The 27,678-nt window shown below is 39.1% G+C and overlaps 1 protein-coding gene and 1 pseudogene across 1 annotated transcript in view; one reads left to right on the top strand and one right to left on the bottom strand.

Moving 5' to 3' along the window:
* pik3cb (phosphatidylinositol-4,5-bisphosphate 3-kinase, catalytic subunit beta) overlaps window positions 1-27,678 on the bottom strand; it is a 149,934-nt gene that overhangs the window by 102,661 nt on the left and 19,595 nt on the right. The window contains exon 2 of the mRNA XM_062067965.1: window positions 1,038-1,119. The gene's annotated coding sequence lies outside the window, so the exon portion shown is untranslated. The remainder of the gene's footprint in view (window positions 1-1,037; window positions 1,120-27,678) is intronic.
* Window positions 24,427-26,466, top strand: LOC133663027 (general transcription factor II-I repeat domain-containing protein 2A-like; annotated as a pseudogene).

The raw sequence follows: 27,678 nt of genomic DNA, 5'->3' as shown, positions 1-27,678 counted from the left end.
TAAACAACTCTGTGGGACTTTTAAAAAATGGTCTGTGTTGTGGCTAGGAGAAGCGCATATCCGGCAAGGGGCATAGCTCGTCAGTTCAACCAATCACCTACGTATTTTAGTTCCTATGGGACTCAGTTTAGGCCCTGCCTCAGAGTAGGAGCTAAAATGGTTATAGGATCTGAGGGCTGTAGTCCCTAGTTCCTGTATGTCGGAACACGACAAAAGGCACTAAAAAGGTTATAAGAACTCAAAAAAGTCCCTACGGTCAGAAAACGACTTTGGTTTTGCATAATAGATCCCCGTTAAAGGACTGTTTACCTATATGCTAACTAAGTTCCAACATTCAGGTAGGGCTAAATAATATATGTAAATAAACCAGGGGTGTATATAGGTTAGCTGGTGTTACATTGTAGTAATAAGATAAGCAGCAACATTACAAAAATACGGCAGAATAATATAATGTAACAATAAAAATATATGTTAATACTGACACATACCACAGTATTTAGATTAGTTTTAAACATTGATGTGTCATAGACAATTATGGAAATTACACGCCATGCCCCTGCCGAGATTTCCAATCTTTGGGAAAGGCTGATATAGCATCTGACTGGCAAACTAATGCGCATTTATTGGTATCCTGCACACACGTATATACATTTTCTGTTTGTATGAAAGATGCATACATTGTATTTATTCCACGAGATGACAAAATAATAAGATCGGGGACTTATCAGACACCAAACAAAAGTTATGAATACATTTTAACATCCACAATTAAAGCTCATTAATCCATCCGAGGACTTTGCGTTCTCTAACCTGAACCCCAGGGGTCAATAATTAAATGCACCAGTTTCAGAGTTTAATACCGTTCACCCTTTCTTATATATACAATAAAAATGAACTTGTTTAATGAGAGGGGGGATTTCGTTTATTTTGCGTCATCTAATCACCCCCAAGTACCACAATAGGACTACAGTTATGTAGGAAACACTGCAATGCAGATGTACCACCTTGTCATACATACAGATTATATTTGGTCTTACCTGCTATTACCCGGTGTTTTTTTTATTTCCTTTGATTCGGTGGGATGTTGGGAATGTCTAGAGAGTGGATGAGACGCTGCATCTGATGGGTAAGAGGGCAAAAAACAGTTATGGTGGGAATGAATGGAGTGAATTTGGTGACATTTACAGTTGATAAACACAGTACTGATGATATAGAAGAGGGTGACAAAATAAAAGAATAAGGAAGAAAATAAGACCGCTTTTGCTTGATGAATCGGAGACTTTGTACAACAATAGTTATTTCTATTTGTGATATATAACTCCTTACTTTGTAACACTGGGAAGACATATGTTTTTGATCAAATGCTGATTTTGTATGTGTACACCCTTTACAGAGACATGCACAGCCCAGAATTCTTTGTAGTTGTATTTTAAACAATGAGACATATTATCAACAATAAACATTTCATTTTTAAATACATTTGTGTTTGAGTAAAATAAGTATTTGATCCCTAAGCTTTGTACTTATTGGTGGATAAAACCTTGTTGGCATAATCTCAATTTATTAGAGCAAATAAACCTGTGGTTTTCTTGGTGACTGTGGCTCCCAGCATCCTTGAGATAATTAACAAGCACTTCCCATGTAATTTTAGGTAGGTCCTTCAGTTTTCACAAAGGTATCCTTACCTCATGAGAAGAGACCTTGCATGAAGTTCCATATGAAGGGTTTTTTTGTTTACTGTTACCTTGCATTTCTTCCATTATCATGCCAAATGTGTTTTTTTTTCTCACCCAAGGTTCTTGCTGAAAGGACAGGACTAAAGTGTTTGCTTCATGGGAACCAGCTAAATGGTCAGAACTCTTGTTGGTTTAAAGGGGATCAAATATGTACTAGATCAGAATCAGAATCAGAAATATTCAATTAAACACTAATTCATTTATAAACCTGTATTGAATGATTTTATCTGATTGAAATTTGAACTCCCTCTGTTAAAATAAACATACTATAAAACATGGACTGGTTATGTCTTTAGGGAGTAAAAGGGTAAACTTTCAAAATCAGCACAGGACCTAATAATGAAACACTTGTGTGAATATTATCATGGTCAGGTGAAATTTCTTAAAAATCATAGTATGAGACACATGTACAATGTATGAGTGTTTAGCCAATGCAAAATATACAGTATTATCAGGTTCTCATTCAACCAGGTCATTGTATTGTCAGGGCTTTCAATCAATCGCAACTGGACTCTTTGCATTGTCTTAGAAGACGTTTCGCCTCCCATCCAAGTAGACTTCATCAGTTCATGCTCATAGACTTAGATTGGTCAGATCTGACGAAGCCTACTTGGAAGAGACGTAGAGAGGCAAAACGTCTTCTAAGACAAACCAAACAGTACAGTTGCAATCAATTGAATGACCTGAGATCAGTAGTAGCACATTTCCATGTCATTATTATTGGTAATTTCGCACATTTCTCCCACCTAGTTTCACTTTTGGTGTTACCTAACACAGCATACAGTAGTGTAAAAGGGTGACATTGTTAAAGCAACATAGTTAAGTATTAACTACAGCTGAAACACTTGTTTGAGCAAGAGAAAATTAAATAATGATCAACTAACCCGGAATCTGTCTTGTTAATGTGCTATCAAAACAGCTATCTTAATTTGCGATGACATTTTGTTGTTTCCAACAGGTTACTTATAAGAAAGATAATACAAATTGACAGAATAACAAAAACAGTTTGCATACTGTAGAAGAATGTGTGATTTTTTGGCCGTTTCTCAGAGAATATGAACAATATCACAAAACTTTTCTCTTACTCATTGTTAATGGTTGCGTAGTAGAGACATAGAGATTTGAATAGCTACTAAAAGGTAGTCATCTTTACTTGTGATGTGGTTGCTACTTTGTTTGTAATCAATATATGTGTGTATAAAACATCAGCGAGTTTATTAGCTCCTGACAGACCCTTCCTTGTTTCATCCAGTGCTACACTGTTGTGCTGGTTTCAGAGTCATAGGGAAAGCTACATAATTATCAAAGAAACTGCAGGAGAAGGTAGTTGTCAAGTTTTTCAGAACCTTTGTCCACCTACACATGGAAAAGCTGAGAAAATCATAGAGGACAATGTTTGTCAACTGAACTCCAGTTTTGTTGGGTTTATTTTACACCACTTCAATTTAAAATGAGCTTTTCAGGATAGGTTGATAACAATAAACTAAAGAGGGATACCATCAAACACACTACTTGCAGTAAGCGTTCATCCATCCATCCATCCATTTTCTACCGCGTGTCCCTGCTTAGTAAATAATCAATTTACATAGTAATTACGTCCAACTGTATCTTAGGACCAACAATAGTAATTGCATGACAGTGGTATTTCCAGTCTTCCATTCCTAGAGTTATGTCCATTGCATCTACATCAAATGAATTAATTCTGTACAATTCCCTTCTTTATCGTATGCATGTCACTTAGGGTAAAAAAACTAACGCATCAAATATTCATACTTGCATAAGTGGCATCCATCCATCCATCCATTTCCTACCGCTTGTCCCTTTCGGGGTCGCGGGGGGTGCTGGAGCCTATCTCAGCTGCATTCGGGCGGAAGGCGGGGTACACCCTGGACATGTCGCCACCTCATCACAGGGCCAACAAAGATAGACAGACAACATTCACACTCACATTCACACACTAGGGCCAATTTAGTGTTGCCAATCAACCTATCCCCAGGTGCATGTTTTTGGCGGTGGGAGGAAGCCGGAGTACCCGGAAAGAACCCACGTAGTCACGGGAGAACATGCAATCCACACAGAAGATCCGACCCGGATTGAACTCAGTACTTCATCACATGAGATCCTACCCTGATTCACCTCGTGAGCACAATGTCACTAAACCCGCCACCCCCCAACATAAATTACAATAAATTGCATCATTCAAAGTTTTAAAAAATGTACCCATACTATATTGGTATCATAGTCTTAAATTATGCATCAGTGGTGTCTATAGCTTTAAGAATCATTGTAATGTTTACATTTTTCTAAATTTGACTGTACAGTGGTTGAACTGTATAAAACAGTACACTAATTAAAATATATCAAAGAGAATTAGGAATGCTGATCAGCAGTGTTAAAACTCAGATTAAGAAATAGAAAATGAGAGATTCAATTGAAACAAACACATTTCAACCATAATTGCCAGGACAATTGTTTGGGATGCACAGAAAATCCTACAAATAACTTCAGCTGACACACAGGACTCTGCAGTGTGGCTGTTTTAAGATGCACAATAACAAAGCACTTAAAGAAAAATGGGCTGCATGGTCAAGTTGCTAGAAGAAAGCAATTACCACAAAGCAGCCCACTTACATTATGCAGAATAGCACAGACACAAGCCTCAAAACTTCTGGAACAAAGTTATTTGGACTAATGAGACAACAGATGTGCCGACTGAGAAGCCTCCTATCAGTATCGGACGTTTTTCAAAAAAAGTACTTGATCGGCATTGCCAATTAATGCCTTTAAATGCCGATCACAAACATCGATCCCCTGTGGTTGACACTGTACAAACATTATTTTTAGTCCCCCGACGGACAAGCCGCTAGCAGGTTATTGTGCCTCTCCATACCTAGTGTGGAGCTGCTCCCCTAAGATAATAAAACAAATAAACTGCATTTCTTAGTATCTCAAGTCTTATCAGAGGATGATAAGGCCTGCTGTTTTTATGATAGAATATGCATTCAATTATAGCTAAGTTCAGCTATCCAGATCACTATCAATTGCTAACAACACACAAAGTTAATGCGCATGCACATGTTACATACGAGTGTAGTTACGTCTTTGCATGCTAAAAGTGGGCGGGATATCATGCTTAAAATACTTTAGGTCTTATGATGGCACTGTGTTTATATGTATGAGTGCACATGTATGTTACTGTGTATGTTGTTTGAGTGTTAATACAATTGTGTTATTTAGGACATTTCATATTGCTCCCAGGGTTTCCCCATATTGTCAAGATATATGTGGTTGTGGGGGCGTTGCCAGGGAGTGGTTATTGTGACGTCATTGTGTAATATGGTATGCTCTTTATTGTCATTGCACAAGCAAACAAGTCATTTTCACCACAAACCCGTTTAAGATCAGTGTTAATTTTGACAGCTGTTTTTCATTTAGTTCAATAGTCTTTTTGCCAAAATTTATTTTGGTTTGAGTCAAATTTTAGTCATCTATTTTAGTCATCTAAATTAATTTAGTTTTAATCTACGAAATTCCTCAACATTTTAGTCGACTAAAATTTCAGTACATTTTAGTCGACTAAAATCTCTGTAAATTTTATTCGACTAAAATATAAAGTATAGTGAACAATGCATCGTTGGAAGTTGTCTTGAAAGCACTTGTATTAATTATTATTGCAGAGCATCTCAAAAACCAAATTCATAACAAGACCTGCACTCCATGAATATTTCAATAAGTACATTTCACATTAAACCTTATTGTGTTTTATTGTTATAACTGAAATTTTGCCTTTTTTTTCAATTGTTGAATAATACATGACTAAAATGGTCACATGAAGAAACAATCTTGTTTGATTTTAGATTGGCAGGCAAGCTCACCTATGCATACAACAAAAGTAGTGGTAAAGTAAGCAGTCTTGCTCCTTCTCTCCTGTCTTTAATAGTACCAGTAATTCAGTACACTATGAGTCATTTGGAAATATTATTTAAGACCTACTTAATGTTGTGTAGATGTCTTGATGATTAGCCTGCAGAAGACGTTTCAAATTAGTTGTATTCTTACCGGAGAAAATGAAGCCACAGGGTTTATAACATGTCTTGTTGTCTACCTTGCAAAAGGTAAAATGTATCCATATGTCTTCTCCATCTTCCAGGGGTAGTAGACATACTGTAATAACATGTGTAACTATACAAAATAGAGATGCAACGATATGACAATTACATATCACGGTCATTGTGACCAAAATTATCACGGTTATCAATATTATTGTGGAATGTGCTCATAAAGCTTTTTAATAATAACTAAAATAAATACAGACACTTTTACAAAAAACACTATTTTTGCATTCATTGTGTTCACGATTTACTGAAGCGTTTTAGTCCTAATGTTTCATCTGTTTTAATAGCTTATCTTTTATTGTTGTACCGTATTTTTCAGACCATAGGGCACACCGGATTATAAGGCACACTGCCGATGAGCGGGTCTATTCAGGTCAATTTTCATACAAAAAACGCACCAGATTATAAAACTCATTAAAGGGGTCATATTATGATATTTTTTTTTCTACATTACAAAAACAAACAAACTTGTGGTGGTACTTTGGTCAAAATGTTGCATGGATTATGTTTTACAGACCATCTTCAAATCGCTTTTCGATTGGTCGACTATCAAAACAATCGTTGGTTGCAGCCCTACTTAACAGCTATAAAAAGATTTGAACTCTTCCAAATATATTACACTATATACATCCATTAATACAGTATATTACTAAATGTATTTTTACTTAAAAACACATTTTTAAAGGTGTGGCAATTTTTTTTTTATTTTGTAGTAGTAGTACCGACTTCATTGTTCATTTACAAAATCCGTTCAACTTCTTTTGTTTTCACGTTATCGAACTGTGCATGCAAGTGATGTAGAGGCCACATTGGGGCTACATTGGGGCCTGTGCGTGTTTACACTGAAGTCTAATAAAGATCACATTTTACTTGCAATGTAAACAGTCAGCTGGAAAAAATCTGATTTAAAAAAAAAAAAAACTGATTTGGGCCACTTTTGCCTGCAGTGTGAACAAAGTCAAACTCTTTTTTTGGTGGCCGAATTTTCAGTGCATCACTAGTCAATAGTGCACAAATAATAGGCTATACATATCCATTCATATTGTAACGACCTGCTGGTGTTGAATGTTTATGTTTGTGTGTGATTGGTTTGAAGTGAAAGGGGATTAGCAGAGAATGAGGAAGTGTTGTTGTGTGTCTGCACGGAGATGGACGTGTATGCACGGGAGGGAATACGTGTTGGAATTGGGCTGGTTGTTAGCACAAGATTGGCAATAAAAGTAAAAAAATAAAAATAAAAAAAAGCATTAGATTTTGTGTGACTTCTGGAGACTACAATACATTATATTATTTTAATTTGTTTTTAAGTAAAAAATCCTCATTTTTAAAAGGTATGGCAGATTTTATTTTGTCGTGGCGGTACGCCACAATCAATTATTTTAAGGGGTAAGTAACCCTGGCTTTTACATTTTTTCTGTGCTCCTAAATGTTTTCATTTTGAGGCACCTGTGCTCCAAGTGAAAAAGCTAAGCGTACAGAACTGAATATAAAAACCATTGTTTACAGTATTTAAGTTAGAGCGCAACAATGACAATCTAAGGCCATGTCTACACTAAGTCGTTTAACCCCTTAAACGAATAATTATTTAGCCTAAGCCCCGTTTCAGCCACACTAAACCAGCGTTTAAGGTCCCCCTCCTTGGACAAATTTTTACACGGCTAAGTGCGCCGTGTATTTCTTGAATCTCCGGCACTTAGCTTTGTATGGACTCACTGATCGTTTAAAAAGATTAAAAGATTAAAGTACCAATGATTGTCACACACACACACTAGATGTGGTGAAATTTGTCCTCTGCATTTGTCCCATCCCCTTGGGGAGCAGTGGGCAGCAGCGGCGCCGCGCCCGGGAATCATTTTGGTGATTTAACCCCCAACTCCAACCCTTTGTTGCTGAGTGCCAAGCAGGGAGGTTATAGGTCCCATTTTTATAGTCTTTGGTATGACTCGGCTGGGATTTGAACTCCAACCTACCGATCTCAGGGCGGACACTCTAACCACTAGGCCACAAACTGAGTTCGAAGAGGAAGTGACGCCAGAAAGATTGCGCCCCACACAGGAAGTGACGCCAGAAAGAACACGCCACAGCCAGCTTCATAATAAAGTTTTTTCGTAACTCGGAGCTAACCACTGGAAATATGGAGGCGAGTCGTCCAGACATGCCCGTGTTTCTCCTCCCTCTACATGTACAGACACTTGTGGAAATCACACATGAATACCTTAAGAGAAAGCTATTGCAGCTATTTCGGATACAACACTTCTCAGACGGCAAGAGAACTTTCAAATGTCGAGGTCAGCTGTGATTCTACTTACTGAAAAACTTTGTCCATTTGTCGAAGGAGAGTCAACGAGAATGCGGGCTCCCGTGGATGTGATAAAAAAGGTAGCGTGTGCTTTGTATTATCTGGCCGACGAGGGAAAACTACGGAAAACAGCGAATGCATTTGGACTGGCAAAGCAGACTGTATCAGTTATTGTCCGCCGTGTATGTCGTGGACTCAACGTCTCGGTCCAGAGTACATAAAGTCACCAAAAACAAATGGACAATGAAGGTGAAGGCAAAAGAGTGAGGAGTGTCCTAACCAGATAACTAGATCCCCAGATTGATTGATGTAAAATGTTCTTTATCACATTGTTTATGTGTTTAATAAAGATTTTATTAATTTATGATGGCTCAGGTGTGATTCACTACAATAGGGCCCCACAGCACACTGGATTCCAGTTAATTGAAATACCACAACACTGGATATTGTTCCGATAAGTTAAATTTAAAAACTTGCACACAAAGCAGCACTGGTGGTGACTATGACGTGTGCATTTTCCGCGCATGCGTATTAGGTCGCGTTGCGAAGGAAGAAGGCGGACGGAGGTGGTCTTAAACGGTGGCATTGTTGTGTGTGGACGCCGATAAGGTTAGGTGGGGTTTACCCTGCATAACCTTATCCGGCTTAGTGTAAACAGGGCCTAATAATTGTGATCTATTTGACTTCTGTAAGTGGTTACAAATAAATTCCCCGTCCCTCACTCACACACGCGCACATGCACACGGAGTCTACGTTCATATAGCAAAGGTATTTAGGAAAAAACCTCATGATACATCATGTGCTCCATTATAAATAAAGCAATACAATCTGCATTTTTAATCTCTTATGTACAAATGGACTATTTTTGTCATTTCATTTAAAAGAAGCTGACTTGGGTAAGGCTGAAACGACGCGTCGACGTAGTCGACGTCATCGGTTACGTAAATACGTCGACGCCGTTTTTGTGCGTCGACGCGTCGCATAATGACGTCACACTACCGTCATGGCGAAGCGCAAAGCAGACGATCAAAGAAGACGATGCGAGCGGTGCGAGCGAGGGGGGAAAAGCATGCCAAAAGTGTGGGAGTACTTCAATAAACGGCCTAATAATGTTGTTGTATGCACACTGTGTCGAGCGGAAATGGCCTATCATAGCAGCACAACGGCTATGAACGAACATTTGAAAAGAAAACCATCAACTAGTCAATCGTCCGCGCGAGCATACGTTGTCATCATTACACAAAAACATGAATGTGCCATTTGTATCTGCTAGGGGTGTAACGGTACGTGTTTTGTATTGAACCGTTTCGGTACGGGGCTTTCGGTTCGGTACGGGGGTGTACCGAACGAGTTTCTAAGCTAAAGTCTTAACAAGCTGCTTTGCTCCGTCTGCCTCTGTCTCAGCACGCAGCATTGTCCCACCCACACAACCATCTGATTGGTACACACGCAGCATTGTCCCACCCACACAACCATCTGATTGGTACACACGAAGCATTATCAGCCAATCAGTAGTCAGCGCTTCAGGGTGGAGCAGATAGGTGTTTAGCAGGTGAGCATCAGGCAGCGGACTCTCCCCAAATGATAATAAACACCTCCCAGTCAACTACTACTAACATCACTATGAGCCCGTTGACCTTCTAGAAACTTAAACTGCAGCTCAGCTCGCTCGAAATCCTGGCTTGAGGTGAAGGCTAATTAGCTCTCAGTTCCAGCCACATCGACCCCTTCTGAGCGCCTATTTTCAGCTGCTGGGAATATTATAAACAAGAAAAGAACCAAACATGTACACATGCTAACCTTTCTTCATTACAACTGTTAGACACTCACTGGAATGAGTAGAATTGGTTATTGTGTACTGTGTTGGACTGGATGTTTATTTTGCACATTTTAAAAGCAATATTTAATGTTTACAGTACTCCAGAATATTTAGATTGGCACTTTTTTGTATTGGATGTTTATCTTTATTTTTGCACATTTTAGCAAATAAGCAATACTTTCACTTTTGTTGAAATGTTTACACTGTTGTTACAGAATATTTCGTTTTGCACTTTTTTGTATTGGATGTTTATCTTTATTTTTGCACATTTTAAAGCAAAATAAGCAATACTTTTACTTTTGAAATGCTTATACTATTGCAGAATATTAAGATTTGCACTGGATGTTGACTTTTATATTTGCACATTAAAAAGCAAATAAGCTACTTTTAATTTTGTTAAATGTTAAAAGTTTTAAATGTTTACATTGTTACAGAATATTTAGTCATGTTGTTGTCAATGTTGACTGAGTGGCCATACTTCTTTTTTTTTGTAAATAAAAGCCATGCCTTTTGAAAAAACGGGCCTACATTTATTTTTTCATCTTCATTTTGAATAAAAAAATAATCGGCAAAAGGAAAAAATAATCTATAGATTAATCGAAAAAATAATCTATAGATTAACCGATTAATCGAAAAAATAATCTATAGATTAATCGATAGAAAAATAATCGTTAGCTGCAGCCTTAGACTTGGGTCACAAGTGTTTCCATTTACCAAAGAACATCCTGTTTTTTTATGACTTTGTGAATACATTATTAAAATAGATACACAGCAATGCGCTATTGCACCTGGTAAGTGGGAATGTGAGATGCCAACCTCGCTGCTTTACATTCATGTATTGGCCCGCACATAAGGTACTGCATTAATCTGCATACAAATCACAAGCCCTTTGCATTACACTTGTTACCAAAAATACAAAACTCGGACGTGATTATGTTGAGTCTTTTAATAGGGTCACTGGGTTTAAATACTGTTTTTCAGATATGACATTTCCTGTAAAGCAAACACTTACAGAAGAAAATAATACTTCTACACCATGGTCTCCACTACTCTGCCTCCAATTTATAAAAAATAAATCAATGAAATCAAGCTGTGAAGTGATATGTTTAACTGTACACAACAACATACAAGGTTGTACACGATGACAAACAACACGCTCACTCCAGTTGATGACAGACAACTTCCTGTTTTTCTACAGTGGTTAAGATGCTCTATCTTATTTAGCTGGGTGTGGCACACAGCGGTTAAAAAAAACAACTGCGGTTAAGTGTTCGAGAGTCAGGCCTATTTAAGAGGTACCAGAGTGTTTCAATGCTTTGAGAGGTACAGGGTGAATTCATAAAAACGTATCTCACACAATGCAACTGCGATGAAACCACACTATTAGGGTAAGCAGTACCAGGAAAACAGCTGTTCTACTATACGATGATAAAATCTCTGGCAAAGGATGGCCAGTGTTTAACTCTTTGAAGGGTTGTGTTGGAAATGTCACATGACCCACAATGTGTGTGTGACTTTCAGAGAAGTTAAAGCCTGCAAGACAGACTGCTCAATAGAGAGCGGCACATAGATGTGACTTTTGCGGGTGGGACAACCAATAGCATTTTGCCCTGCTATGGATACCCACAATCTTCACAGTCTGATGGAAACAACATAATTACATGATCTACTAATGGCAGAGATGAGATCCTAAAAACAACAACCTGTACATTTTGGATGCACCTAGCAAGTGCTGTCCATAAAAATATTCCAACCTTGCCAGAATCCAGTATTCAGAGTAAAACATTTGTTGCCATTAGGGAGGTAACGATATGAAAATCTCAAATCACAGTTATTGTGACTAGAATGATCACGGTTATCATTATTATCTGTTAAATATTCGCATAACATTTATACACATACACTGAAATTGTTTAATCAGATTAAAAAATATATATAATAAATTGACACACAATATACTTTCTTGACAGAGAGAAACATTAAATATTGTTCTAGATTGTGGAGTCATATTTTTATTTGAGTGTGTAAGTGTTTATTTTTTCCATTTTAAAAGGTAAACGTTTTTATAATGTTTTTTTTAATCAATAAAGGCAAATTGAGTGTTCACTTTGCTTCACGTCCAGTTTGTGACGTTACGCGAGTGCACTCTCTGTTGTAGACAGCTTCATCTTTGTTAATAAAGTTGTAAAAAAAAACAACAACAAAACCCCACCTCCGTGTTATAGTCCTTCAAGTACAGATCGATCACTCTGTCCTATCTGTTCAAATAGACCACAGCCTGTTGGTTAAATGATAATAAATAAATGGGTTATACTTGTATAGCGCTTTTCTACCTTCAAGATACTCAAAGCGCTTTGACAGTATTTCCACATTTACCCATTCACACACACATTCACACACTGATGGCGGGAGCTGCCATGCAAGGCACTAACCAGCAGCCATCAGAGGCAAAGGGTGAAGTGTCTTGCCCAAGGACACAACGGACGTGACTAGGAAGGTAGAAGGTGGGAATTGAACCCCAGTAACCAGCAACACTCCAATTGCTGGCACAGCCACTCTACCAACTTCGCCACGCCGTCCCCGACGGTTTAAATAATTACATTTCTTAGATGCGCAGACAGGAATAGTATAAAAGACAGTAAGTAACCCTTTACAAGTTTAGCTTGAAGTATGTTGTTTCTTAATGTGGAAAGATGTTAATGTGTCTTGTATTTGTGTTGGCATTTAAGCTAGCTAACAAGCTTACGCTAGTCGGTCCGTGAGTTTATCAAAGTGCTGTTATCAATCACAATTTTTTTGATAATTTTAATTTAAAACGGTAATACTAACCGACATAAATTTTACCGCGGTTACCATTAATACCGTTTACTGCTACATCTCTAGTTCCCATCAATACCAACTAACCTCGACTGGACCTGGACAGAAAAGACCATAGCACCAAGCCCCTGACCCTGAACTTCTGCAGCACTTTCCACAACAATGCAAGGGACATTGTCAAAAGCCTCCCAGTCCATAAAACACATGTGGATCAGTCTGATCAATTTCAATGCCCCCTTAATTACGATGACGTCTCTGTTAATTATTTAAATGTCTCCCATCTCAGAACATCCTCCCAACACACCCGCTGTAAGTAAGCAAAGGGCCTCAAGTACTGATCTCGCCTCTCTCTGAAGGGTGTTCAATGTTTGACGATTCGACTGCAAGGTTGATAGTCAAATCGGACTCCAGGGAATCGCATGCCAATGACACCCCTAGACGCTACTGTTCAAACACTCTGCTTTGTCTCTAAGTACTTTATCAAAACAGATTAATATTTCTCATCGTCAGAGTACACTTATCCTTGTAATGACACTAGGGTGGACGGCAAAATATGATAGGATCTTGTTACCCCAAACCCCTTGCACACACCGTTCCTCTCCTACACGGATCTTCTGGAAAAGGAATGCTAGGAATGCAGAATCCTAAAATGACTCAGAGCGTAATCAGCAGCAAAGTCTCTCATGCACACATTCTTTTGTGTGACAACATGACCTCTGTTTGGAATAACACTGGTCATGCTGGTCAGTCTCTGCGTTAACAATGTATTTTCCCAAGTATAATTACTGAAGCATATAAAGGGTTGCAGAAACGTTAAACTGTTGTTTTCCCTAGCATTGTAGGGTTATCTATTAAACAAAGTTCTTGGAAGGCACTTATTTTATATCTTTGTCCAGTGCCAAAATCCTATACATAGTATCCTGATAGCCCAAATAAAATACAGTTACAATATAGTCATACCAACCAATAAAAAGCTAATTGACTGCTATCTTAAAATGGAACAAAAAACAACCCTAAAACCATGTTTACTTAAGAGTTAGGGTTAAATGAGAACTGCACTTTTTTGGGAATTTTGCCTCGTTCACAAAAATAATTAAAGACATGACAACAGATACATTTTTTTTAATGCATTCTAACTAGTAAATAAAGGTAAATAAAAGTCAGCTTACAGCGGAGCCTTTGGAAACTACTCTATTTCACCAAGAATACTCAATTTATATTTTGCGACTTGAATATTAACCAAGTATTAGTGATATTATTATATGTGCTAATTCAAACAAACTATTTATAGTGGTGCCGTGATCACTTCCGTGTGCTTCCTTGCTCCATGTATGTTTATTCTAGATCGTAAATCGGATATCTCACCTGGACATGAGACGTCTTAGTAAGTATTCGGACAAGTTGGTACACTTGACAGCCACCCAAAACTGGCAAGGATGACACGAAAAGACGCTTTTGATTCTTTCGCATTTATTCAATATTTAGATTGCAAAAAAAAAAACAACAACATCCATCGTCATGTCTCTCATAATAATTGCGAACGATAGGCAAAAGTCCTACAAAAGTGCAGTTCTCGTTTAAGGGTAAAGTGGATTGGATTGGCAAACCCTGATAAGGCTTGCATTTCCACCACTGGGTGTGTAGACAAGAGGGCTATAGCTGCATCAGCTATGTAAATAGTCTGACATCATGTTAGCAATACAGCATTTCATTGGCCACCAAAGTAAACTTTACTCGGTACAGTGTAGTATGCTAAGAGTAATTTGTAAACAACAATTATTCCACTGAATTATTTTACCAAGTACAGTATTTCACAAATGTTCTCAGTTCTCACTGTACAGCGCTTTGAGTATAGCGCTAGATACATGTAATCCATTAAAGTTATTTTTAAAAGTGAGTATATGTAGTCCTGGGCCAATAATCGATGTCAATTAATACATGAAAATGAAATAAAAAATTGTTACGTGCAGCGCCTGTACACTCTCACCGGTGTCCATTTTATTGATTATTTCTCCCTTGTTATTTGATAGGTTGTGATTGGACAGCAGACTGGTGCTAAGGAGATAATGCCCAGAGGTGTAGCCGGAAGATCTCTTTCTCTCCCTATCTCGCTCGCTCACTCCAGTGAATCGCCAGCCGGCTGTTCACAAAGAACAAACAAGTCTAGGGTGTCCGGCCTTTATGTTACGCGTTCTCTTCATGACTAGACAACGGCATGGGGACCGTAGCAATAATTCTGCAGTCATCGATAAATTGTTTTCTTTGATTCTCTCTCTCTCTCTTCCAAACAGGGTGCAAGAGGTTTCATTATATGCATTGCTCTCAACCTTCTTGTCAGCCATCCACAATCTTTGTCTCTTTGAGTGGAAGCAGGACTGCTATCTTCCAACAGCTACAGAGCCTTGCTATTTGCTGGTGTGGAGCGCCACAAGATAACAAAAATGAGAAGGGAAAACAATTATAGCAAAGCAAATGTCCCGTTATAGAATTTGTTCGGTTTCAAACCGAATGAGCAAGAGAGTACGCCGTATTTACGATGGAAAAAAAAAAAAAAAAAAAACAGACCAAAAAAAAATTACACTTTAAAATCGAACATATTTTGAAGTGCAATTTTTGCTAAAACAGATTGAGATTTTATTTTTTGATATTTTTTAACTTATTCAGGATAATTATAAATTATTGACCATCCAATTAGAATGGTAAACACATACTAATAAAAGATGGAAGTGTATTGCACTTGAAAGGGTTACTTGCAATCTTATATATATTTTAATTTCATTAGTGCTTAAACTGGTTGTAAAATAATGCTGACAAACTTAATTGTTAATCGCAACAATTTATGGGACAATATATTACAATATATTGCTAAGAAAAATATTACAGAAACTATACAACATAGCGTTTTTAAATTAAAAAGCAATAATAATGATTTGTAAACATCAATCCTTGTGCTTTAATGGTTGTATCAGGCTAATATCTCGGTAACCATTGCTAAAAAAATATATTAAGAATCAGCAACACAATGTACCTAAAAAAAAAGGCAAGACACCAGATTCTGTGTTCCCCAGTGTTACTAATTCTACACAATCCACATATTTCTATGTGTTTTCTTCTACTTATCGATTCAAGTATCTCGCATAATTGAGGCTAGACAATCTGTTTCAAAAAGTCTGAAGAGGTATTATTAATATAATCAGGGGTCGAATTTAACCACAGCAACTGCCGCGACCGCCCTCGTCTTTTGCCGTAATGCCCAAAAAATTGACCAGCATTTGCGGCAAGAACATGCCGTGACCGTGCTTGACTTTTTCTTGTTAATGGAAGGGGGATGTAACGGTAAAATGATAATTTGCGATAAAATTCCAGACGGTTAGTAATACAGTCTAATTTTTTTATTAATTTATTAATGCATTTTCGGCAACATGAAGTCAGACGCATGCGCACTAGCGCCGTTTGGCTTGATAATCATGGCGGACAAGCTACACAGACTTTCCTGCGGAGATTTCCCCTCGGAGTAAACGGAGCCAAGCGCTTGGTTTAACGTAATTTTTCCCTCGCTTCCCTGCGTGTGTATAAGAGCGCACTGCTGTGTTTAGATGGCGCCAGGTGTGGACAATATTGGAGACAGACGCACTTGTCCCCGCACTTAAAGTATACAGCGAAAGACAAAAACGATTTGATGTTGCTTTTCTTTTCTCAATACAGCGTCTTTCAGCTGCTGTGACTAAGAGTTAATGAGGTGAGGAAACATGAACGTTGTCACAGCCTGTTTATAAAGTCTTTAGTTTGTTGACTGGGATGTTCACTCCTTTATTTAACTGCAAACTGTATCAGTGTTCAAATAACATCAATACTAGCTAAAATGTTTTGTCATCTCATTGAACTGAACGAAGGCTGTGAAGATTCTGTATTCGAAGTAAGAGGTATAACTCCGGGTTTCTTTTTTGTTGGCCACACTGTTGTACTGAAATACTAGGGAGGCGTTGGAGAAGAACAAAGCTTGTTTATTAGACTTCATCTTTATTAGCCAAACTGCTTTGTGTTTTATTTTGATATCAAAAAGTAAACTCCATGTTTTTTTACATTTTTTAAATTGTGTTTTTTTTATGTCACAAAGGTATTACCGGTACTTCAAAAATAACTAATGTGACACAGCATGTTTTATTGTGTATAGCTAATTCCTATTCAACATATTTCTGGTCAAACTATTGATGGATCTGTCCCGATACAGCATCTACATGTACATATAAACTTAAAAAAATAAATTAAATAAAAGTTTTTAAAAAACTCCCTCTATCAAAACGTAAAAATAGAGATAAAAGCATCATGTAATGACAAAAAGCTGACAAGTTGATGTTATTAAAGAATAAAAAACCCTAATATTTGTCATTAGATATATGGATAACGTTTATCTATAGCCTTTTTATTAGACATTACAAACTACATGATGGTATTACGTTCACACCACAACACTGCTTTACCTCACAATCAGTAATCATTATTTCAATATTGATAACAATAATCTTAATTATTACTTGGGCCATAATTGGCCGCCTTAGATCTCATACATGAACACTATTTTTATATATATAGACAAAAAGTCTAACTTGCCTTGGTGCCCTAAAATGTGAGTCCTGCTTTAAGGCAACACTTGCCTTGACCTTAAAAAGCTAAAAATTAAAAAGTAAAAATTTGAGTCCTGTATAATGTCTTTTTCATCTTAAGCTTCAGGTACATTTTGGACGTATAGCGAGAAAAGTGAAAACTTTGCAGTCAATGGGATTAAAAAAAAACATTCAAGGAATCACATGCCATGTAATCAAAACATTACATGGCATGGCTCCAATACTGACACAGAATTAAGAAACTATAACAAAAAATCATAACAAAAATAAATATTTATAAAAACACACATCCACCTATTTGTACAGTTGTATGTTTATAATCCTCAATTACAGTATATAGACATCTAATACATTCTAAAACACACACACACATGCATGCGCACGCGCGCGCACACACACACACAAACGCAGCTTCTGCGAACAAAAAATATGTAATATTTCACACTAGATTTCCACTAATTGTGTCACTCCATTGGGAATCTAACTATGGCCTTTTTTCTCTCTAATTTTAGCTACATTTTTCAGTCTCCATTTATAGCCACTATTGTGAAGGAGCCAGAAGTTGGGTGGAGTGTGACTGAGTATGTGAGTGTGTAATCCGACTTTCTTTCCGCTGCTGTAAATCAACTACCCTTGCAACCGCCTCATGAGCAAAAGTCCACCTGAGCACTTGCTGATCACACACACACACACACACAAACACAAACACACACACACTTTTACAGATCTCACAAATAAAATAAAGTTCCTTGCCATCATTACCAGGGACAGACACACAATGGTTTACTGTAGCTGTGTGACCACACGGGTCATCATATCATCTTACAGGACAAAGCGAGACAGTCTGGTAGAAAAAAAAAGTGTTACTATTGACTGGGCCAGCAGACTTTAAAAAACAAATTACATCGTGGGAGCCGGATGATGTTCCTTTGCATTAAGGGATGTGTATCATTCATGTGTTCGGCATCGAGGTACACAGTAGGGTGTCTTTGTAGAAGTGTAGAATGCATTGTGTGCTGATTCACATGGGACTAGTTCTGTTTTTTTTTGTAGTTTGCAATTATCTTTCAAGTGCAATCTTTCAATTAAGCCCACAAACATTACTTGGGACTGAAACGCTCTTCGACACTACTGCCGCCTGCTGTTTTTTTTCCACAACATGGAGACCCTGCCAGTCTTCTGTCTCAGTCTGACTTGAATGTGTGATGTAATACAAAGTAATGTATAGACCAGGGGTCTCCAACAGGTAGCTTGTGAGCTACTATGAGCTCAGCATCAGATTTTAAGAAGCTGAACAAACGGTCAAAGAATATTAGCAAACTTTTCATATTTTAATAACTCTTGAATACAGACATGTTTTGATAGTATTTTGTAGCATTGTAATGCACACCACAATGGTCAGAGCTGTCTCCGGTTTGAAGTGTTTCTTGTACAGTCTTCATGTTCCAGCTCCTTGCAAATTAAGTTACATTTGCATGTGGGCTACTCGAAGGCCACTTTAGAATAGTCCAATGTTCGGCCGTGAGTCTTTTTGGGGAATTTTTAGTCGTGGTTTTAGGACCATGACCTAAAACTAGGATGGTCCTGATACCAATAATTTGGTACCGTTACCAAAATGTATATCAACACTTCAATACTTTTCCAAATAAAGGGAACTATGAAAAAAGTTCAATTTTGGCTTCATTTTAACAGAAAATCTTACAATACAATAAACATATGTTTCATATTGCACTCAAAGAACAATTTTAAAATATAAATTAAAGGGCATTAAACACATTGTGTTTTTCTTGTCGCACTCAAAGAACAATTTGCAATTTTCCATAATCAAAAATTAGATTACAATATAATAAAATAGCTTTATTAACATAATAATACATTATTTATGATTTATGGTTGCCAATCCTGGTCCGTGATTTAAGAAAAATACAATTACTAGTAAGTACTAAAAACAAAACTCTGGATAAATGTACACAGATAAGCAATGTAGCAGGTAAAACACACATTGGTTAAAGATTAATTATAGCAATTTGCTACCAAATTCAGTCATTTTACTTGCACTAGTTGACGTTAGATGGGCGGTCTTGACTCCGCTAATATTTGGCATCAATCCCAGCAGCTGTGTGCGCGTCTACATGTTATGTATTTACATGTGCACAGCAGGGGAGCTGGTTAACTTATGAGAGTAGCGTACAGTATGTGTGTTTGTGACAATGGCAACGGGTTGGCTGAGTGTCATCAGTGAGTGAGTGGGCGAATAAAGAGAGGGAGAGGTAGCGCATGCACTGTGCAGTAGAAGGATGAACGGGTCCGGTTGTGTCCTGCAAAACTAATAATAAAGCAACCAGAATGTCACAAATCGGCGGCCTCCAATTCTGACCGGAAAGCTGAGTTTAACAGACCCATTGTAAAGTGAAGGGTTAACCCCGACGAAAACATCGACCCTAAAGGGAACGTCTTCCCTGTGCTCCAGCAGGACAGGTGTAACAACTACATTATTACCTGTCACTCTTTATAACTTGTGCAGATCTGAATGGTCATTATTTAAATGTTTACCTAAGTTTGAAGCAAAGGTGGTAATACTAATCGCCACATTTGCGTGTTTTAAAGCAACACCCGAACGCGGTGCTTCCTTGTTCAAAGCGTCACCTTTACCGTTAGTTTTGAAGCCCAAGTACCTCCATATTGCGCTTCACGCACCCTCTTTATTAACCAGTAGAATTGTCATTTTTTTCCATTCTTCCTCCGCTAGGCGACATCATACGCAAATACGATGTTCGCTTTCACTGGTATGCTGATGACACCCAACTCTACATGCCCCTAAAACTACCAACATGTCGGATTGTAGTCAGCTGGAGACGTGTCTTAATGAAATTAAACAATGGATGTCCGCTAACTTTTTGCAACTCAACGCCAAGAAAACGGAAATGCTGATTATCGGTCCTGCTAGACACCGACATCTATTTAATAATACCACCTTAACATTTGACAACCAAACAATTACACAAGGCTACTCTGTAAAGAATGTGGGTATTATCTTCGACCCAACTCTCTCGTTTGAGTCACACATTAAGAGTGTTACTAAAACGTCCTTCTTTCATCTCCGTAATATTGTTAAAATGCGTTCCATTTTGTCCACTAGCGACGCTGAGATCATTATTCATGCGTTCGTTACGTCTCGTCTCGATTACTGTAACGTATTATTTTTGGGTCTTCCTATGTCTAGCATTAAAAGATTACAGTTGGTACAAAATGCGGCTGATAGACTTTTGACAAGAACAAGAAAGTTTGATCATATTACGCCTATACTGGCTCACCTGCACTGGCTTCCTGTGCACTTAAGATGTGACTTTAAGGTTTTACTACTTACTTTTAAAATACTACACGGTCTAGCTCCATCCTATCTTGCCGATTGTATTGTACCATATGTCCCGGCAAGAAATCTGTGTTCAAAGAACTCCGGCTTATTAATGATTCCCAGAGCCCCAAAAATATCTGTGGGCTATAGAGCGTTTTCTATTCGGGCTCCATTACTATGGAATGCCCTACCGGTAACAGTTAGAGATGCTACCTCAGTAGAAGCATTTAAGTCCCATCTTAAAACTCATTTGTATACTCTATCCTTTAAATAGACCCCCTTTTTAGACCAGTTGATCTGTAGTTTATTTTATTTTATCCTCTTCGGACCTGTGTCCCCCCCCCCCCCCCTCCACAAGGGAGAGGGGGGGACACAGGTCCGGTGGCCATGGATGAAGTGCAGGCTGTCCAGAGTCCGCTCGCCTGTGCATCGGTTGGGGACATCTCTGCGCTGCTGACCCGTCTCCGCTCGAGATGGTCTCCTGCTGGCCCCACTATGGACTGGACTCTCACTATTATGTTAGATCTACTATGGACTGGAGTTTCACAATATTATGTCAGACCCACTCAACGTCCATTGCATCCGGTCTCCCCTAGAGGGGGAGGGGGATCACCCACATATGCGGTCCTCGCCGAGGTTTCTCATATTCATTCACAACGACGCCCCACTGGGTTGTGAGTTTTTCCTTGCCCTTATGTGGGCTCTGTACCGCGGATGTCGTTGTGGCTTGTGCAGCCCTTTGAGACACTTGTGATTTAGGGCTATATAAATAAACATTGATTGATTGATTGATTGATTGATGATGTTATTGCTTGTATGCACTTTGTGTGTGCGTTTTGACACACTCAACATCATGCGCCTCAGTTCTGTAGTCACTGCTGCAGATGTAAGAACGGTACTGGTACTTTTCAAAGGCAGTATAGTACCGATTTGAATTAATTAGTATCGCAGTACTTTATTAGTACCGGTATACTGTACAACCCTACCTAAAACTCAGACCAATCTTTCGGTGTCATTTTATTACCGTGACATGACATTTTACTGTATCCTGCAGAGATTCAAGACACCCAGTGTCTGATGCGGTAAAGCAATCCTTTAACACAACCTAGCCTCCCCCATGTTTTAAAGTAGATATGGTACTGTAGGGCTGGACAATTAATAGAATTTTGATCTCTATTTTAGCTTCTCACTATCATAAAAACATTATAAATCGAAAACAAAAGATTAATGGGTTGCGCAACAGATTCTTGAGCTTGTAACGGTGAAACAGATGAGTGACCATTTGGGTGAAAAAAAGACCACGTCTACTAGAAGTTCTGGATCTCACCATGGTTGCTACTACTACCTAGTCAATAACAACTGACACGACAAAGCACAGGGAAAAACACCGGAATCTGTCTGATGAAGACCGCGCAAGGGAGGCTGATGCATTGATGGTAAAACTGCAAACCCAACAAGGACTTTTAGCCTAATGTCACACCACCTGAGATGCAGCCATCAGGACAAGTTTCGTCATTTCTCACAAAATCGCCAGAATAAGTAAGGCATTTTCTGACGGAGAGTTTATTAAGGAGTGCTTATTGGACTCTGTTGCGCTGATATTCCTGGAGAAGAGGGGCGCATTCGAGAACATGTCACTCTCCCGATGCACTGTAACGAGGCGGGTTGAGACCATCGCTGGAGCTTCAGCTGAAGAACAGAACGGCCGACTTTGACTGTTTTTCGCTGGCTTTGGATGAGAGCTGCGATGTACGTGACACCGCCCAGCTGCTCATCTTCTTACGTGGGATAACTGCAGACTTTCAAATCACGGAGGAGCTGGTAGCCATGCAGTCAATTAAAGGGACAACCACAGGTAATGACTTGTTCACAGAGGTAAATGCGTGTTTGGACATGTTAGGACTGAAATGGGACAAGCTGGCAGGTGTGACAACAGATGGTTGTCCAAATCTGACAGGGGAAAATGTTGGACTTTTAAAGAGGATGCAGGATAAAGTGACTAAGGCTGAAACGACGCGTCGACGTAGTCGACGTCATCGGTTACGTAAATACGTCGACGCCGTTTTTGTGCGTCGACGCGTCGCATAATGACGTCACACTACCGTCATGGCGAAGCGCAAAGCAGACGATCAAAGAAGACGATGCGAGCGGTGCGAGCGAGGGGGGAAAAGCATGCCAAAAGTGGTCAAAAGTGTGGGAGTATTTCAATAAACGGCCTAATAATGTTGTTGTATGCACACTGTGTCGAGCGGAAATGGCCTATCATAGCAGCACAACGGCTATGAACGAACATTTGAAAAGAAAACCATCAACTAGTCAATCGTCCGTGCGAGCATACGTTGTCATCATTACACAAAAACATGAATGTGTCATTTGTATCTGCTAGGGGTGTAACGGTACGTGTTTTGTATTGAACCGTTTCGGTACGGGGCTTTCGGTTCGGTACGGGGGGTGTACCGAACGAGTTTTCTAAGCTAAAGCTAAAGTCTTAACAAGCTGCTTTGCTCCGTCTGCCTCTGTCTCAGCACGCAGCATTGTCCCACCCACACAACCATCTGATTGGTACACACGCAGCATTGTCCCACCCACACAACCATCTGATTGGTACACACGAAGCATTATCAGCCAATCAGCAGTGCGTATTCAGAGCGCATGTAGTCAGCGCTTCAGCGTGGAGCAGATAGGTGTTTAGCAGTTGAGCATCAGGCAGCGGACTCTCCCCAAATGATAATAAACACCACCCAGTCAACTACTAGTAACATCACTATGAGCCCGTTGACCTTCTAGAAACTTAAACTGCAGCTCAGCTCACTCGCAATCCTGGCTTGAGGTGAAGGCTAATTAGCTCTCAGTTCCAGCCACATCGACCCCTTCTGAGCGCCTATTTTCAGCTGCTGGGAATATTGTAAACAAGAAAAGAACCAAAGCATGTAGACATGCTAACCTTTCTTCATTACAACTGTTAGACACTCACTGGAATGAGTAGAATTGGTTATTGTGTGCTGTGTTGGACTGGATGTTTATTTTGCACATTTTAAAAGCAATACTTAATGTTTACAGTGCTCCAGAATATTTAGATTGGCACTTTTTTGTATTGGATGTTTATCTTTATTTTTGCACATTTTAGCAAATAAGCAATACTTTCACTTTTGTTGAAATGTTTACACTGTTGTTACAGAATATTTCGTTTTGCACTTTTTTGTATTGGATGTTTATCTTTATTTTTGCACATTTTAAAGCAAAATAAGCAATACTTTTAATTTTGAAATGCTTATACTATTGCAGAATATTAAGATTTGCACTGGATGTTGACTTTTATATTTGCACATTAAAAAGCAAATAAGCTACTTTTAATTTTGTTAAATGTTAAAAGTTTTAAATGTTTACATTGTTACAGAATATTTAGTCATGTTGTTGTCAATGTTGACTGAGTGGCCATACTTCTTTTTTTTTGTAAATAAAAGCCATGCCTTTTGAAAAAACGGGCCTACATTTATTTTTTCATCTTCATTTTGAATAAAAAAATAATCGGTAAAAGGAAAAATAATCTATAGATTAATCGAAAAAATAATCTACAGATTAACCGATTAATCGAAAAAATAATCTATAGATTAATCGATAGAAAAATAATCGTTAGCTGCAGCCTTAAAAGTGACAGAAATTAACCCTGTGCAGAAATTGACATTTTTGCATTGTATTATATCAGGAAGTGTTGTGTAAGACAGCGTTAAAAATTAACCATGTTGTTGATGCTGTAAGTAAAACAGTTAACTTTATCAGAGCGAGAGCGTTAAAGGTGTACTGAAACCCACTACTACCGACCACGCAGTCTGATAGTTTATATATCAATGATGAAATCTTAACATTGCAACACATCCCAATACGGCCGGGTTAACTTATAAAGTGCAATTTAAAATTTCCCGGGAAACTTCCGGCTGAAAACGTCTAGGTATGATGACGTTTGCGCGTGATGTCAAGGGTTGAAGGAGACATTTTGGAATAGCACGGTCGCCAGCTTAAATCGTCTGTTTTCATCGCTAAATTCCACAGTATTCTGGACATCTGTGTTGGTGAATCTTTTGCAATTTGTTCAATTAACAATGGAGACTGCAAAGAAGAAAGCTGTAGGTGGGATCGGTGTATTAGCGGCTGGCTACAGCAACACAACCAGGAGGACTTTGAGTTGGATAGCAGACGCGCTACCGTGAGTACAGCTTTGGCTTCCAAACATTTGATCGCTTGCCCGTACGTGCGTGGCGCTATGTGCATGTCACGTACGTAACTTTCGGGAAATATATGTTTCTTGCCGACTCTGATGGGGGCCGTGGTGTCGTCGAAAGCTACAACACCCGCCACGCCGCTGTCCTCACCTGTCTGGGTTGACTTCCTCCGTCTCCGGGCCGCCGACCGCATCGATGATCGGGTGAAGTCCTTCGTCGCGCCGTCGATCGTTGGAACGCAGGTGAGCACGGGTGGTGATGAGCAGATGAGGGCTGGCGTAGGTGGAGAGCTAATGTTTTTAGCATAGCTCTGTCGAGGTCCCGTAGCTAAGTTAGCTTCAATCGCGTCGTTAGCAACAGCATTGCTAGGCTTCGCCAGGCGGTACAGCATTAACCGTGTGGTTACAGGTCCAGGGTTTGGTAGTATTGTTGATCTTCTGTCTATCCTACCAGTCAGGGGCTTATTTCGTCTGTTTCTATATGCAGTTAAGCACGATGCTATCACGTTAGCTCCGTAGCTAAAGTGCTTCACCGATGTATTGTTGTGGAGATAAAAGTCACTGTGAATGTCCATTTCGCGTTCTCGACTCTCATTTTCAAGAGGATATCGTATCCGAGGTGGTTTAAAATACAAATCTGTGATCCACAATAGAAAAAGGAGAGAGTGTGGAATCCAATGAGCCCTTGTACCTAAGTTACGGTCAGAGCGAAAAAAGATACGTCCTGCACTGCACTCTAATCCTTCACTCTCACGTTCCTCATCCACGAATCTTTCGTCCTGGCTCAAACTAATGGGGTAATCGTCGCTTTCTCGGTCCGAATCGCTCTCGCTGCTGGTGTAAACAATGTGCAAATGTGAGAAGCCCTTCAACCTGTGACGTCACGCTACTTCCGGTACAGGCAAGGCTTTTTTGTCAGCGACCAAAACTTTATCGTCCATGTTCTCTACTAAATCCTTTCAGCAAAAATATGGCAATATCGCGAAGTGATCAAGTATGACACATAGAATGGATCTGCTATCCCCGTTTAAATAAGAAAATTTCATTTCAGTAGGCCTTTAAATCATAGACAATTTGTTGCACTTTTGGAGGAAAATGAGAGTGAACATGGTGACATAAGCTACCACAGCAACGTCAGGTGGCTCAGCCTCTGCAAAGTACTGGAAAGTGTCTGGGACCTGAGAGACCAGATTCAGAATTTCTGTGGGAAAAAAGGACATGACATCCCAGAACTTTCAGATGAAGACTGGGTGGCAGACCTCAGCCTCGCTGTGGATGTGACTGCACTCATGAACGAACTGAATGTCAAACTGCAGCGCAAGGGCCTTTTTGCGCATGAGATGTACAGTGCAGTGACGGCTTTCATGAGAAAGATGCAGCTTCTCTCAAGCCAAGTGAAGGACAACATTCTGACCCACTTGCCAACACTAAAGGAAGCCACAAGATCAGCCGATCACCTCCACAGTACTCAAGCAAGTTAGAAGCACTGCATGGGGAGTTTTGGAGGCGATTTCAAGATTTCAAAACTCTTGAGAGTGAAATGCACATGCTTTCTTCTCCCTTCAACTGCAGTGTGGACAATGCACCAAGCGATGTTCAGATGGAGCTCATTGACCTGAAGTCTGACCTACTTCTGGCAGAACACTTCAGGTCAGTCTCACTGCTGGACTTTTACTCCTCCCTCAAAGAGGAGAACTTTCCACACCTGAGGAGACATGCTCAGAGGATTCTGGTCCACCTATGTATGTGAACAGACAATTTCTGTGATGAAGTTCAACAAATCCAAACACAGATCCTCTTTCACTGATGAGCACCTCTCAGCTGTCCTTCGCATAGCCACCTCAGACATTCAGCCAGATTTCAATGCCCTTGTTCAAGCCCAGAACAGACTGGATTATACGCACTGAAGAGGTAAAATGAGGTGGAAAATATAAGTTATTGTTTGTTGTATTGCAGTATTTCTATAAACTTGTTAAGTTGTTTGTTGTTTTTCCTTGTTTGTGGAACAAAGTTAAAGTGTGAACAAGTTAAATAAATTGCAGTGATTCAATGATTGTTTTTGTTTTCTTATTTCAATTTCACATAGCCTAATATAAATATTTAAGGATTAAGAGTTTAAATAAAACCATCAAAAGCAATCTGCTTTTGTATAATGTTAAGTTAGGTTAAATTAAATTATTATTATTATTATTTATCTTACGGTATATCAAAAATAATATTGAGCAAAATGTAATTGAAATATTGTCGATGTGGCCCTCCAGCAATGCTCGGGTTGCTCATGCGGCCCCCCGTAAAAATTAATTGCCCACCCCTGGCGTAGTGGGTAGAGCAGGCGTGCCTGAAACCAGCCTCTTCACATCCAAATTACTGTCGTTGAGTCCTTGGGCAGGACACTTCACCGTTGCCCCCAGTGCAATGAATGAATGACTGAATGGTGAATGAATGATGAATGATAGGTGGTGGTCGGAGGGGCCGTAGGCGCAAACTGGCAGTCACGCTTCCGTCAGTCTACCCCAGGGCAGCTTTGGCTATGAAAGTAGCTTACCACCAGGTGTGAATGAATGATGGGTTCTCTCTTGTCTGTGAAGCGCTTTGAGTGCCTAGAAAAGCAATATTACTATATTTAATATTGTGTTTAGTATTATTTTAACAAATGCTTTTACATTACAATTGACTTGTATGATTGATTTTAA

Source organism: Entelurus aequoreus, linkage group LG13 (genome assembly GCF_033978785.1).
Source record: "Entelurus aequoreus isolate RoL-2023_Sb linkage group LG13, RoL_Eaeq_v1.1, whole genome shotgun sequence".
Taxonomy (NCBI): domain Eukaryota; kingdom Metazoa; phylum Chordata; class Actinopteri; order Syngnathiformes; family Syngnathidae; genus Entelurus; species Entelurus aequoreus.
The sequence above is the reverse complement of the archived record's forward strand: the minus strand, read 5'-3'. Positions and strand labels throughout refer to the sequence as shown.